The 15,022-nt window shown below is 42.0% G+C and overlaps 1 pseudogene; it reads right to left on the minus strand.

Annotated features, from left to right (window-relative positions):
- Nucleotides 1-12,391: 12,391 nt before the first annotated feature.
- LOC144370147 (26S proteasome regulatory subunit 7 pseudogene) lies at nt 12,392-13,666 on the minus strand (annotated as a pseudogene).
- Nucleotides 13,667-15,022: the final 1,356 nt, after the last annotated feature.

Here is a 15,022-nt window from a genome sequence, read left to right on the forward strand (position 1 = left end):
CTCTTCATGGTATGACTTACAGACTTCTGACCTCCTGAAGACTCTCACTCATTCAGCAGAAATTTCAAAATGAAGGCAGGACATGAACTTATGCCTATTTCACATGCAAAGTGTGAAAACTACAAGTCCCAGAATATACCAGATGTTAGCTGCTGTCTGCCTGCTGATGGTCAGGCAGTCTCTTAGTGGGCAAAGGCTGCTTTACCAGGGCTGCATTGGCCCCATCTTGATCAGGACTCACCTTTTGCATTTGTGATATACTGGTACTGAACCCAGAGCTCTTCCTCATAGTCCCTAATTCTCCAGCTGAATGGGTCACAGTTGCAAGCACCCTTGGGAAGGCTCATATGGTTCTGCACCACGATGGAGGACATCTCACTCTTGGATCTGCAGTGAGGTGAGGTGAAGGTGCTGTGGGCCAGGGGTGGCTCTATGGTACAGTGCTTGTCTAGCTTGTGGAAGGCCCTGGGTTACATCCCATGAACCATATAAAAACAAGACAAGGTGCTGAGGCTGTGCAAACAGCTGCTGTCTCCCTTTCTGGCCAGGGCTTCTGCTATACAAGAACTGGAGGGCTACTTAATAACCTTTGTTTACAGACAGAACAAAATCAGGCCACCTGTGCAGGGCCTAGGAGGGGCCCAAAGCCTCAATCAGAACCAGGTTTCCAGTGCCTGTGCCTGGCCCTCTACTGCACCTTATTGGCCTACATTCCAGAACTGAAGTCCCTGAAATCTGAACAGGAAACTTGGGGAGGCCCCCCACAAACAGGAAACAGAATAGGGGAACAGAAGCATGATTAAGGACATATTCTCTCCAAAGGGAAGTGTCTCCATGCACAGAGTCTAACCCAGCTTTCTGAACTATCACAGGTGCACTGAGAGAAGAAAATGAGGAGAGAGGAGATAGGACAAAGACCTGCCAGGATGTCACAACCTCTAGGCTGTAGATGAGCTGGCGAAATGTTCCTTGGAAAAGCAGCACCTTCGTTCTCAAGCACAGGAGAGCGACTGAGGGTGCTGTGTGGATTTTCATTCACCTTATGTTATTCATCACAAGTGGAATGTTAAGCAACTTAGTGTTACTAAAAAGATACATCCACAGGTCCCAGGCCCAGGCTGGTGAGTCTGGTCTGATCAGAGTCTCTTGCTATCTCTTTTGATGAGAGAGATCATGCTCACCAGCAGAAGGGTGACTGAACCTTGGACCAGCTTCCAAAGGGTGTGCCTGTAGCAGGGTCAGGACAGGGGACAGGGAACAGGGTACAATGGCTCAGCACCACAGTCAGTGCTGTGATCTCTACACCTCTTTCCGCTGTGTCAACAAGCCTTCTAGCCTACAAACCAGGGCTGGAAATTGAAGTTTTCATCACTTTTAAGTGTAAGAGACTCACAAATGCAATTGTCTTAAGATTAGAAATAGGACTGATTGGAACTTAATTCTACATCTAGGAACAGTAACTAGTGCCTTAAAAGGTGAAGAAATATTTGTTGCTTTTTTATATAACTTTTTTAGAACAAGCCAACTAGGTTCTATAAATAAAACAAATAAGGACCAAATTCACTAAAACAATTAAATAGATACTTTAAGTTAAAAAAGCAGTTGTATATAAAATATAATAAATATGAAGAAACCAAAATAAATTTGATACAGATGAAGTTAAATAAGGAAACATGTTTATCTAGAATTCTGCTTTACTTATTGGTGTTTCTGTAACTACTGCTGAGAAGTTTAGACTGACGGTGGTTAACTAGTTGAATAAACTACATCTCATGTTCAGGTTAAAATGATATAATTTTTACATAATAAAAAATTCTGCAATTTATTGTGGTAAAAGACAATAAGTATTTGCGCTGGGGACAAAAGTAAAGCCCTTTGTAGGACTTTTTTCTGATTATGTAGTACATAGGATTCTAGAGAGAATTTAAAAACATCTACTGAGAAGACAACCCATTAGTCAAGGAAATCACTTGACTTAAGACCCCAAACTAGAACATGCATAGACGACAGGTGTAGTGGTGAAAGAGGTTCTGGGCTGGAACATCTGAGTGCCTAGGAAGTGCTCAAGAGTAATGCAGTCACCTTAGAGGGCATCCAAGAGACCAAATTTGAAAAAACTTGAGAATAAAAAAAAAAAAGGAAGGCAACTGGTTACATAACATGATTAACCAGAGAACTCCTGGTGTAAAGGATTCCAAAGAGGCTGGCTATCTAGCCCCAAGGGTATGTGACATTAAATCTGAGACACACAGTGCTGGTGAAGTGTCAAAACATCCCGTGACAATGCAGCAGGCTTCCAAGGCCCTGCCAGCCCCAGAAATGGGCATTGAGGGTACTGTGCAGACAAGTCCAGGTGTTCATGGGTGTGGCTGGTGACCACAGAAAAGAAACTGGTCCCGAGTGCTATGTACACCAAGGGGCAGTGAAAAGGGAGGCTGGCAAACCCAGCAAGGACAGAGCAACAGTGGCAAAGCGTCCATGGGAACATGGCTTGGACATGTGCTAGGAAATGGAGACCATTCAGGGAGACAAAATCCTGTATAGTTTCTGGGCTCACAAACTTCCTTCAGAAGGGTGAAAAATAGGAAAGAAGTTAATGAGCACTGCAGAGAGAACTTGAAACAGAAAAGCTCCTGTGGTGAGGAAGCCAGCACCCATGGGCTGGCCTTCCAGGACTCTGCCATCGCCCACATTCCCCCTGTGGGCCACGTGGGGCACCAGGCCTGGAGCCAGGGAGTCACAAGGTCAGAACTGGAGGGACAGTGGAGGACCTCAGTGGCCTAAGATTACCCTGCCAACAGGTGGTTTTAGACCCTCAGATTCTCCATCTGAGACCCTGAGCAATCCTCCTGTCCCCATAGCACAGGCTCTTCAAAGATTATCTCGAGTCTGAATAAAAGGGTCTGTAGAAAAAAGACTATGAACAATAAATGTCACTTCTGGATCCTATTTTTGTATTTGCTATTACTTCAAGCAGCAGTCCTAGGAAGATAATTTCTGTAACTTCCTACATATCACCATCTCAATTTTAATAACCTTGAATGGCAACTCTGGCTGCAGTTTATGACATGCTGGAAAACATTATATGAGAACAATTTTTTTAAATTTTGCAATTATGAAAAATATTAAGCACACAAAAGCAGAAAAAGGAAGCCAACAATCCCCCATAACCACCATTCAAGTGACCAAAAATCCACCATGACCAACATCCAGGTAGCCAATAAACACCCCAAGACTACCATCCATATGGTTAACAACCACACATGACCATCATCCAGGTCTATTTGGGTTTTTTGGAACAAAAACATAGCTCTGCCCTCCTCAGAGGTGGAGAAAGAAACACCTAGCATGCTCCTTCCCCTGGGATAGTATAACAGGTCCCTGCACTGCCCGCTTCTCAGTACCTGAAGGTGCCGGCCTCCTGGAGTGCATCCTGGTTCACAGCCTCTTGCTCCACCCACTACTTCAGACTGCAAAGTCGGTTCTCTTCTTGATTCTTTAGAAGGACAGAGAGGCATATCTTGGATACCTGCAAGAATTAGGCTGTGAAAAGTCAGAAGGGAAATTATTTGGTCCACCTGTGCGCACCAAGTTGGAGGTTCTGCTGTGCTGCTTGACCAGTTCCCCCACAGAGGGAAACCATACGTCCTCTGGCCAGGCCAACTCTAGAGCAGAATTCAAGAGATGTCCTGAGATTTCTGCAATGCCAGCTGCATACGCCAAGCCACAGGAACCTAGATGGGCAGCTCACCACACTCAGTCACAAAATCCCCACTGCTCAGGAAGGACCTGCTGGGGTAGGATGAGAAGCATGGGTATGACTCTTACCACTGCACACATTGTCCCCATTCAAGAGGCTGAAGAGGATGGTGACTCTCCTCATGTTGCATGGGCAGCTCTCCTGGTCCTTGAGCATCCCCATGGCACTCAGCAGTCTGGTGATGTCCAGGACCTGTGCCTGCCAAGGGAAACAGCATATTTTCTGTTGCTGCCATGTCCAGGGTGTGTAAACGCTGTGCTACCCACATGTGTAGATGGCCTGGTGTCCATGGTGAAGTTGACCTACTGACCTCCCCTAGCTGCTCACTGTGTGTTGTCCAACACCCCTGAGAACCACTGGCAAGGTAATGGCTGACATCAGGGATTTGGTCAGTGGTTGAGGGATAGGAAAGAGCTAACTAGGAGCCTTTATAAAGAAAGGAATGCCAGATATTGTCCTGGTAAATCCCTCACACTTCCAGCATAAAGAGAAGGCAAGGCTTAGCCTGACCCTGGCACAGCCACCTGAGCTCCTCCAGCTCAGCCGCCTGTAGCTAATGGGGGAGCAGAGAACTCACATCACCACCCCTCAGGTCCACGGCCCCCCACTCTATCTCCTCCCGACCTTCCTCTTTCATTTCCATTTCTGCCACCTCCCTGACTTTCTGGTCTCCGCCTCCATTGCCTCTTCCTGGTTGCCTTTGGCTTCAAGCAAAGGGAACACAATCAACTCACCGCTTGGAGAAGGAAAAGGATGAGGTGGCACCAAGTCTGTGCCTAGGCTGAGCCTCACCAGGGTTTCCTCTCCAAAACTTTAGTAGCAGCCCAGTTAAGGGGACATCTGTCATCCAGATCAGCATGAAATCCACTGGTCAGGTGCCCCACAGCCTGGACTGAGGGATGGCACATGACCCACAGCACACCAGCTGATATACTCGGGTCTGCTCCTCGGCCTTCCCATGGCCCTGGGGATCTTTACTGTGAGCAAGAAAGTTCAGGGCCACATCCTGAGTTCCTGCTGAGAGCAGGTGCTGATACTCAAAGTTTACTCAAATGTAGCAGCCCTGACTCCAGCCCCATAGGAGGCTGTCTAACTCGGCACCTTCCACCTGCCTCTCTGACCCCACTGCAGCAGATTGCCACCTTGAAATTCAGATTTTGGACTGCATCCTGGCATGAGAAGCTGGCTAATGCTTTCTTCTTGTCAGTCATACTCCAGGACTTCCAGAGTCCTTCCCCAGCAGGGTTCAAGGGGTCCTGAAGGTTGAGTGGCATCGGCTCAAGGAATGAGACAAGGAGTCATTCCATTGGAGCAAAATCCACAGAGAGAGCTCTAATACAGCTTTCTCTGGGTCACCTTTTATTACATTTTTTCTTATCATTATGGATTCAGAATCATTAATAGAATATGTCATTGATTTTCTCAAAATGTGGCATTCCCTTTGCAATCATTATGGGTATAGAAAAATGCGTCATCAATTTACATTTTCCCAGGATGTGATATTTCCTTAACAATCAATGTGGGCACAAAATCATTAATAAAATGCATCACTAATTTGCATTTTTTATATTTTCTCGAGATGTAGTATTTTCTATGTTAATAACATATGCCAAACCATGTAACCAGATTCTAAGTCTCCCAACCTATCAATAACCTTTAAGTTTAAAGCACACCTGTACTTTATTTCTAATCAAAGATCCCCATCTAAAGAATCCCCCTTAAAACTTATACTTAAAATATCCTAAAGTCTATAAACTATTCTTAAAACATCTTAAGGACCCATACAGCTAAGAACTTAAGAATTCTAAGCTTAAGAATCTAAATAAAATAATATTTACAAAACTTCAAGAATAAGCCCAGGATGGCCAATTTCATTCCTTTCACAGTCCTAGAGTTGCTACCCAGGGCAATTAGGCAGGGAAAAGAAAAAAATGTACTGGGATTGGAAAAGAAGTACTATCCTCACAGACAGATAACACAGTCATCTATATTGAAACCTCAAAGAAGACACACTGTCCCTTGTATGCCTTGCTAATGAACCTGCAAAGGTGTAGGACACAGAGACAAGGTGCAGCCATGTTTCCAAGGGCTAGTGATGAAAAGTATAAAAAAATTGAAAAAAATAATTTTTAAAAATATATATTTTTTTGTTGTAGATGAATACAATACCTTTATTTGATTTATTTTTTATGTGGTACTGAGGATCAAACCCAGTGCTCAAACATGCTAAACAGGTGCTCTACCACTGCACCACAACCCCATCCCTGAGAAAATAAATTGTTACAATAGCAAAGGAATAAAGTACTTAGGAGTAAATTTCCCAAAAGGATTGCAGACCTTACCATTTGCAAACTGAAAACCATTGTTGAAGGAAATTAAAGACCAAAATAAATGGGGAGATATTCCAGGTTCAGAGACCATGAGATGTAATATTGTTAAGAGGTCAGCACTCCCCAAACTGACCTACAGATTCAAAGCCATCCCTGTCAGAATCTCAGCTGCTTTCCTTGTAGAAAATGACAAACTGGTTCCAAAATTCATATGGAATCCCAAGGGATCCAGAAGAGTAAACAATGCCAAAAAGAGGAGAAAAAATCAAGAGAACTCATTCTTCTTGATCTTATGACCTACTGGAAAACAATGGCAGTGGAGACATAGAAGTATGTGAGGGGAATCTTCATGGCTGCATCAACAGACCTCTGACAAGAGTGCCAAGATCACTCAAGGGATAAAGTACAGTGCCTTTTTCAAATGGTCTGGAACAGCTGGATCTCCACATACAAGAGAATATGCCTGAACCCTTACATCATACCATGTATAAAAAGGAACTAATGTTAAGAGCGAACATTCTGTAGAGATTTCAGAAGGGATCTCTCCATGATAGAGCACTTGCTTAGTGTATGGTCCTAGGTTCAACACCCAGTGCCAAAAACAAAACAAAAACCTTTTAGAGGGAGACACAGGTAAATCTTCATGACCTAGGATTTAGCATCAAGATTCTTTGATGTCAAAAGTACTAGCAACAAAATAAAAAAATAGACACATTGAATTCACCAAAAGTAAAAACCTTCCCAGGTGTGGCAGGGCACACCTGTAATCCCAGCTACTCAGGAAGCTAAGACAGGAAGGTTACAAATCTGAGGTCAACCTGGGCAACTTTGTAAGAATGTGTCTCAAATAAGAAACAAAAAGAGCTAGGGATGTAGCTCAGTGTTAGAGTACTCCTGGTTTCAATTTCTACTACCACAAAAAGAGAAAAAAAATTAAAAGTCTCTGTGCTTCAAAAGAAACCACCAAGAGTGAACACAATCCATAGAATGGGAGAAAACACTGTCATATCACACATCTGACTGGAGATTTGCATGTGATTATCCAAAGAACTCTCATAAGCTATGATAAAGGGAAGACATACAGCCTAATTAACAAAATGGACCAAAGATATGAACAGAGATTTGTCCAAAGACATAGAAAACAGGAAAATCTAATAAACAAATGAGAAGGTACCTGAGGTCATAGCTATCAGAGTCACCAGAGAAACCACTTCACACCCCGAGCCTGCACAGACACAGGTCTGAGAGCACAGGCTGTGGGGGTGTGGAGGGTCAGGACCCTCCTAGCCTGTAGCTTACATAGAAATGGTCCAGCCACTGTGGGAATGGTCCATACAGTCTTCAATCACACAAGTACCAAGTGATCTGATAGCGACTCCACCGTAGGCACAGAGAACATAAATTGCATGTCCACAAGAACCTGTGTGTGGAGGTTCACAACAGCAGACTTGTAACAGCCATCAGTCAAGGGGAGCCCAGATATCCATCAGGGGACAAAAGCCCAGATATCCATCAGGGGACAAAAGCACACTGTGTCCATATGATGAGAAACATGTAGCCATGAAAAGGGTCAAAGTACTTACAGGTGCTCCAGCATGGACAACCTTAAACACATGCTCAAAGAAACCAGGCACCCATCTGTGGAATCAACCCAGATGCCCTTCAATAGATGAATGGTTAAAAAAATGTGGCATTTATACCCAATGGAGTATTACACAGCACTAAAAATGACAAAATCATGGAATTTGCAGGGAAATTGATGGCATTAGATCAGATTATGCTAAGTGAAGCTAGCCAATCCCTAAAAAATAAATGCCAAATGTCTTCTTTGATATAATGAGAGCAACTAAGAACCGAGCAGGGAGGAAGAGCAAGAGGAAAAGATTAACATTAAACAGAGACATGAGGTGGGAGGGAAAGGGAGAGAAAAGGGAAATTGCATGAAAATGGAAGGAGACCCTCATTGTTATACAAAATCACATATAAGAGATTGTGAGGGGAATGGGAAAAAAACAAGGAGAGAAATAGAGAAATGAATTGCAGTAGATGGGGAAAAGAGAGAAGATGGGAGGGGAGGGGAGGGGGGATAGTAGAGGATAGGAAAGGCAGCAGAATACAATAGTTACTAATATGACATTATGTAAAAATGTGGATGTCTAACCGATGTGATTCTGCAATCTGTGTTTGGGGTAAAAATGGGAGTTCATAACCCACTTGAATTTAACGTATGAAATATGATATGTCAAGAGCTTTGTAATGTTTTGAACAATCAATAAAAAATTAAAATTAAAATTAAAAAAAGAGAACATAGTCCTTTTGTTTTAGCTCAGCAGTTGGAGCTCTATCAAAAGCAAGTTAAAATATTTGCAAATACCTTCCCTTATTCAAAAAATAGCAAGGGATGAACATTTCTAATCATTAAAATATAACAAGAAAAAAAATCAGAGAGATACAGGAGTGAGGGAGGGAGGGTGCTAAGAAAAGAGTGTGTACTGTGTGTGGAATTTCTTCCACCTGATGTGAACAGGTTTTGCATTTACTGACTGACTGTTGATATGAAAAAGGACCCTACAAAGTCACATGGGCTTGCCATGCTGGGAGACCCTGAGCCATGAACCATGTCTGTACACCCCAGGAGCTTGGAGGAGGGAGACCAGCAATGCTGAGAGGTTCCAGGAACACCCAGGCCCCTTTTCTGCGTTTTATGTGCTGTTTATGGCAAAGGTCATGCATAGGTGCAGGAGTAAATGATTTTGCAAGGCCACCTTTGATTTTTTGTTTCAAACTGACTCAACTTAGAAAAACCATAGAACTAAGTGTTAAACAAATGCATAACACATACATTTTCTCTATGACAATGATCATTTAAAAATATGTGAAAACACAAAGGCCAAAAAGTTGGGTGGGAATGAAGCAAAATCTCAGCACCCAAGAGCTGTGATTTGCTTTTGCTTTTTTTGTAGTTCTCGGTACTGAACTCAAGCCTTACACATGCTAGGCAAGTGCTCAACAGCTGAGCTACATCCACAGAAAAAAGAAAAAATCTAGATGTCTGGATTGGCAACTGCAGAGGACACTGGGGCATTTGCTGGTGTACCAACCTCCCATTTTGACAGGAGGCAGCCCACACCACATAGGAGCCTGCACAGGGGGATGCACCAGCTGTTCTACTTACACATCCTGATAGATGTCCACAAGGTGCATCAGCATTTTGAAAATGTTCCCAACATGCTAGGGAAGGAAAGAGAAAAAGAAATATGAAAGGCTCAACCAGGAAACAGCTGCCGAGCCAAGAAGGGAGAAGGGCACAGAGACTCATCCTATTCTCCCTGCACAAAAGCCTCAAGGGCTCAAGGGCCAATTTTCATTTTCCACCAGTGAAATGCATGCTGTAAATTTAAATCATTTTCTTTCTCTTTTTTCCTTTTATATTTTTTGGTTGGGGTTCTTTTCTTTTTTGAAACTGGGAATTAAACCCAGGGCTTTGCTTATGCAAGTTAAGTGCTCTGCCACTGAGCTACATCCTAGCCCTTACACTATTTTCTTCTTTTAAAAAAATTAATAATTAATTAATTAATTCTAATTAGGTATATATGACAACAGAATGCATTTTGATTCATTGTACACAATTGCAGCACAACTTTTCATTTCTCTGGTTGTACATGATGTAGCGTTGCACCATGTGCAGTCATACATGTACCTAAAGTAATGATGTCTATCTCATTCCACCATCTTTCCTACCCCCAGCTCTCCTCCCCTCCCCCCCTTTGCCCAATCAAAATTCTTCCATTTTTCTTATGCCCCCCCATTATGGATGAGCATCTACTAATCAGAGAGAACATTCAGCCTTTGGTTTTGGGGGATTAGCTTACTTTGCTTATCATTATATACTCCAGCTCCATCCATTTACCTGCAAAACCATATTTTTACTCTTTTTTAATGCTGAGTAATATTCCATTGTGTATATATATATATATATATATATATATATATATCATAGTTTATTTATACATTCATCTATTGAAGGCCATCTAAGTTTAGCTATTGTGAACTGAGCTGCTATAAACGTTGATGTGGATGTGTCACTATAGAATGCTGATTTTAAGTCATTTGTATCTAGACTGAGAAGGGGGATACATGGGTCAAATGGTGGTTTCGTTCCAAGTTTTCTAAGGAATCAATACTGCTTTCCAGATTGGTTACACCAATTTGCAGTACCACCAGCGATGTATGAGTGCACCTTTCCCCCACATTCTCGCCAACACTTATTGTTGTTTGTATTCTTGATAACTGTCATTCTGACTGAAGTGAGATGAAATCTTAGTTTTGATTTGCATTTCTCTACTTACTGTAGATGTTGAACATTTTTTCATATATTTGTTGATTCAGTGTAGATCTTCTGAGAAATGTCTGTTCAGCTCTTTAGCCCATTTATTGATTGGGCTGTTAGTTTTTTCGGTGTTTTTTTGAGTTCTTTATAGATCCTGGAAATTAGTGCTCTATCTGACATGTATGTGGCAAAAATTTGCTCCTAAAATGTAGGCTCTCTCTTCATCTCATTGTTTCTTTTGCTGAGAAGAAGCTTTTTAGTTTGAATCCATCCCATTTATTGATTCTTGATTTTATTTCTTGTACTTTAGGAGTCTTGTTAAGGAAGTAAGGTCCTAATTTGACATGATAAAGATTTGGGCCTACTTTTTCCTCTATTAGGTGAATGGTCTTTGGTCTAATTCCTAGGTCCTTGATCCACTTTAAGTTGAATTTTGTGCATGGTGAGAGATAGTAAGGTTTAGTTTCATTTTGCTGCAAATGGATTTCCATTTTTCTTAGCACCATTTATTGAAGAGGCTATCTTTTCTCCAATGTATGTTTTTGGCACTTGTCTAGTATGAGATAACTGTATTTACATGGATTTGTCTCTGTGTCTTGTATTCTGTACCATTGGTATATATGTCTATTTCGGTGCCAATATCATGCTGTTTTTATTACTGTGGCTTTGTAATATAGTTTAAGGTCTGGTATTGTAATGCATCCTGCTTCAGTCTTCTTACTAAGATTGCTTTGGCTATTCTGGGTCTCTTATTTTTCCAAATGAATTTCATGATTGCTTTTTTTTATTTCTATGAGGAATGACTTGGGGATTTTAATTGGAATTGCACTGAATCTGTATAGCACTGTTGACAATATTAATTCTGCCTATCCAGGAGCATGAAGATCTTTCCATCTTCTAAGGAAGGTCTTCTTCAATTATTTTCTTTAGAGTTCTGTAATTTTCATTGTAGAGATCTTTTACCTCTTTTGTTAAATTGACTCCCAAGTCCTTATACAATTTTCTTTACCTCAAAAAGCATAATAAGGAAAGATAGCAACTATGAAATGTGTGACATTCACAGCACCAACTAAGAGTCATAAATAACAAACAGCTTCTGTTCTTGTAAGCTCTATTTACTAAACCAGAATCAACTCTGGGAAGTCAAACTTCAATCCTAAGAAATAATGACTTCTTATTTCAGCAATTCCCCTATTATTTCTCAGCACTTCTCCCAACCTGCCCTTCAAGACAGAAGACCCACAAGCATTCAATGTTCAGCTTGTAACTTGCTTTTGCTAAGCAAGAACCTGACACCTAACCCCCAACCAAAACCTCCAAGAGATCTTCTGAGATCTTCTGAAGCTGTTGCAGCCTGTAGTGAGTCTCTAGAAAACAGTCCAGGATCGGAGCAGGAATGAGACTCAAGTACTCAGTGGAGTTTTCTGTATAGGGAACCAGGCTTACCAGAGGCAGCAAACTCAACCAGGATCAAAAGAGATACTCATCCACATACAGCAACTTCTTCCTGCTCTCCATGAAGTTAAGAAACTGGCTCTGAATGAAGAGATCAATACAGAGACTAGGGCAGCAGTGAGAGCACTGAGCAGACTCAAGACAAGGAAAAGCAAGGTCCAGAATCCTCAGATTTTAATGGTGATATCAATACATTGTGAAAACAGACATACAGAGCGAATCAAATGAAAACTGAACAAAATAGCCAAGTGTATGGCACACCTGTGATCCCAGCAACTCAGGAGGATGAGGCAGAAGGAATGCAAGTTCAAAGCTATCCTGAGCAATTTAGTGAGGCCTTATCTCAAAATTAAAAATATTAAAAAGGGGCTAGATATGTGACTCAGTGGTTGAGCACCCCTGGTTTCAATCCCTGGCATCAAATAAATAATTTTTTTTTTTACAATTTTTAAACCATTTTGTGTGTGTGTGTGTGAGGTGGTATTGGTATTAACAAGTCTTTATAAGCTTAAGATTCTAACTGAAGTTTTCATTTGAAAGCCTTTGGGGCTCAGTTGTATGTCATGTAGCGAGGAGTAGCACTGAATTTGGCATAAGACTTAATGACTTATTTACAGCTTCCAAGAAATCCTTCTCAGTAGCAATTTTTTGCCATGCTCGGATTGCAAACATACGAGCTTTTGTGCAGACACTTCTAATCTCAGCACCAGTGCTATTTGGACATTGTCGTGCTAACAATTCAAATCTGATATCTCTTTCAACACTAATTGAAGGAGAATGAATCTTAAAGATGTGAGTCTGACCCTCTGAATCAGGTAAACTAAATTCAATCCTGTATCCAATATCCCTGGCCTCATCAGTCCTGGGTCTAGAGTATGAGGTCTGTTGGTGGCCATCAGCACTTTAATGTTGCCTCAAGGATCAAAAACATCCAGCTGATTAATCAGTTTCAACATTGTTCTCTGTACTTCATTGTCACCTCCAGCAGCATCATCAAACCGAGCCCCCAACGGCATTGATTTCATCAAAGAAGATAAGGTAGGCTTTTTTTTTGTGCTGGCCATTTCAAAAAGCTCATGAACCATTCGAGCCCCCTCTGCAACATATTTCTTTACAAGTTCAGATCCAATAACTTGAATGAAGCAAGCATCAGTCCTAGTAGCAACTGCCTTGGAATAGAGTGTCTTGCCTGTGCCTGGGGGACCAAACAGCAGCACACTCTTGGGAGGCTCAATGCCAAGGTTAACAAACGTCTCTGTTCCTTACTACCACCAACATCACTGTAATTGACATCAGGTTTTTTCTCCATTTGCATCATGGTAACTGTTGCGTCAATCTTAGGAAGCAGTGGGATGTGGATTTGATACTTATTTCTGTCCACACAAACTCTCATCCCTTCTTCAATGTCAGTATATGCCACGTGATCGCTGAGGTCTACCATGAACTTGGCAAACTGTTTCACATTGATAATGTATATTGGGTCATCTGAATCAGCATTAATTATCTTTGTACACCTTGCAACCTGTAAAGGCTGTTCACTCTGGAGAGTTTGCTTATCTGCAGCCAAGTCCCAGAGTGGTGGTGGGGCCAGGCCAGTGTCAGATTCTTTAATACCAGTGAGCTCATTAATTTTCTTAAGAAGTTGTTGACTGTCATCCTCAACCTGCTTAATCTTCCATGAGTAAGTACTCTGACTGTAAGTTTTCAGCAAGGCAATACCCCCCATTATTGCTTGTCATCCTTCTCATCCTCTTTGATTTCCCACTGATCAGCACTGAGGTAATTCAGCATTTTTAGGAAATGCAAGTGTCTTCCTTACTTTCTCAGTGATTACACAGCATCTCTAAAATAAATTTTTACAAAAAATTTCTATTTGAATTTCATTTCAAAATATTCCAAAACTAGAGAAGAGATAGGAACAATTGAGCTCACTTCCTTTATCCCTAATGATAGCAGCTGGCTCCCAGTGGACAGGGAGGGTAAGGGGACAGGGAACTCCACACATGACAGTTATCTGTGTGTGGAAATGAGTGCAAAGTTGTTTTCACATTTAATTCAGATTTATTTTAATTTTTTACTTAAATTTGATTTTAAAAATTTTGTGTGTGGTGTTGGGGAGGCAACCTAGGGCCTCACCCATTCTAGGCACACCTCTGCCACCGAGTGCATCCCAGCCTCCTACAATTTTTCTTGTGTAGGTTTTGCTTTCTATGTCTTCTTTGAAGAATCTTTCCTCACTCCAAGATGATCATATTTAGAAGCATGCTGTTAACAGATCCAGGCATGTAAGGATTTTCCAGAGAGCCACCTGCTCAGCGTGGTCAGGAACTTGTGCCCTTGGACTGCAGCACCTTCAAGATACTGAGAGTGGTCCAGTTCAGAATGCAGCCGTCTTGCTGCATGTGCACACGGGCACACCTGAGAAGGGCGTGTGTCCTGCCATGTGGGGTGCTGAAGTTCCTGGGTGCCACCTGGGACTGGCTGGTCTGTAGCTTTCTCCACAACATCTGTACCATATTCATTCTCCTGTCTTTTGTTCCATCAGTCACTGAAGAGGAGGCATAGAGCTCCACAGAGCTATGGATCTGCCCACTCCTCCTATCAGGATTTTGGTTTGGGGTTGGATTTGATTCTCCATCCTGGCGTTTAGTCCTACTTGGTATCTTTGTTCTCTATTCCTCTGTGACTCCTACTTTGACTTTTTTTCTTTTTTGTGGTGCTGGTGATGGAACCTATGGTCCCAGCCAAGCTAGATAAGTGCTCTGTAGCTAAGCCCCAGCCCCATCCCTGGACCTGTTGTGGCTTTTGCATATTTCTTAGTATTCCAGTTTATCATTTATTTAGCTTAGAGTTTTGCATCTCTGGGTCCCCTTTCTCCTTCTGTAGTACAGTTCTCAATGGGGACAGGGGTATTTAAGCCCCCCTCCTACCCAAAGGGGCCTGGCAATACCCAGAGACACATATGCCTTTAAGAACTGGGGTGGAAGCAAGACCAGCAGCACCTTCCAGGTGGGGGCCTGGCACACTGCTCAACATCCTACAGTGCACAGGATGGCCTCCACTGTACAGAATGCCCTTATCCCCAAAATACAATGGTGCTAACTTCAGGAAATCATGCCAGAATTACATTAGACATAATTATTATTA

Source organism: Ictidomys tridecemlineatus, chromosome 13 (genome assembly GCF_052094955.1).
Source record: "Ictidomys tridecemlineatus isolate mIctTri1 chromosome 13, mIctTri1.hap1, whole genome shotgun sequence".
NCBI classification, from domain to species: domain Eukaryota; kingdom Metazoa; phylum Chordata; class Mammalia; order Rodentia; family Sciuridae; genus Ictidomys; species Ictidomys tridecemlineatus.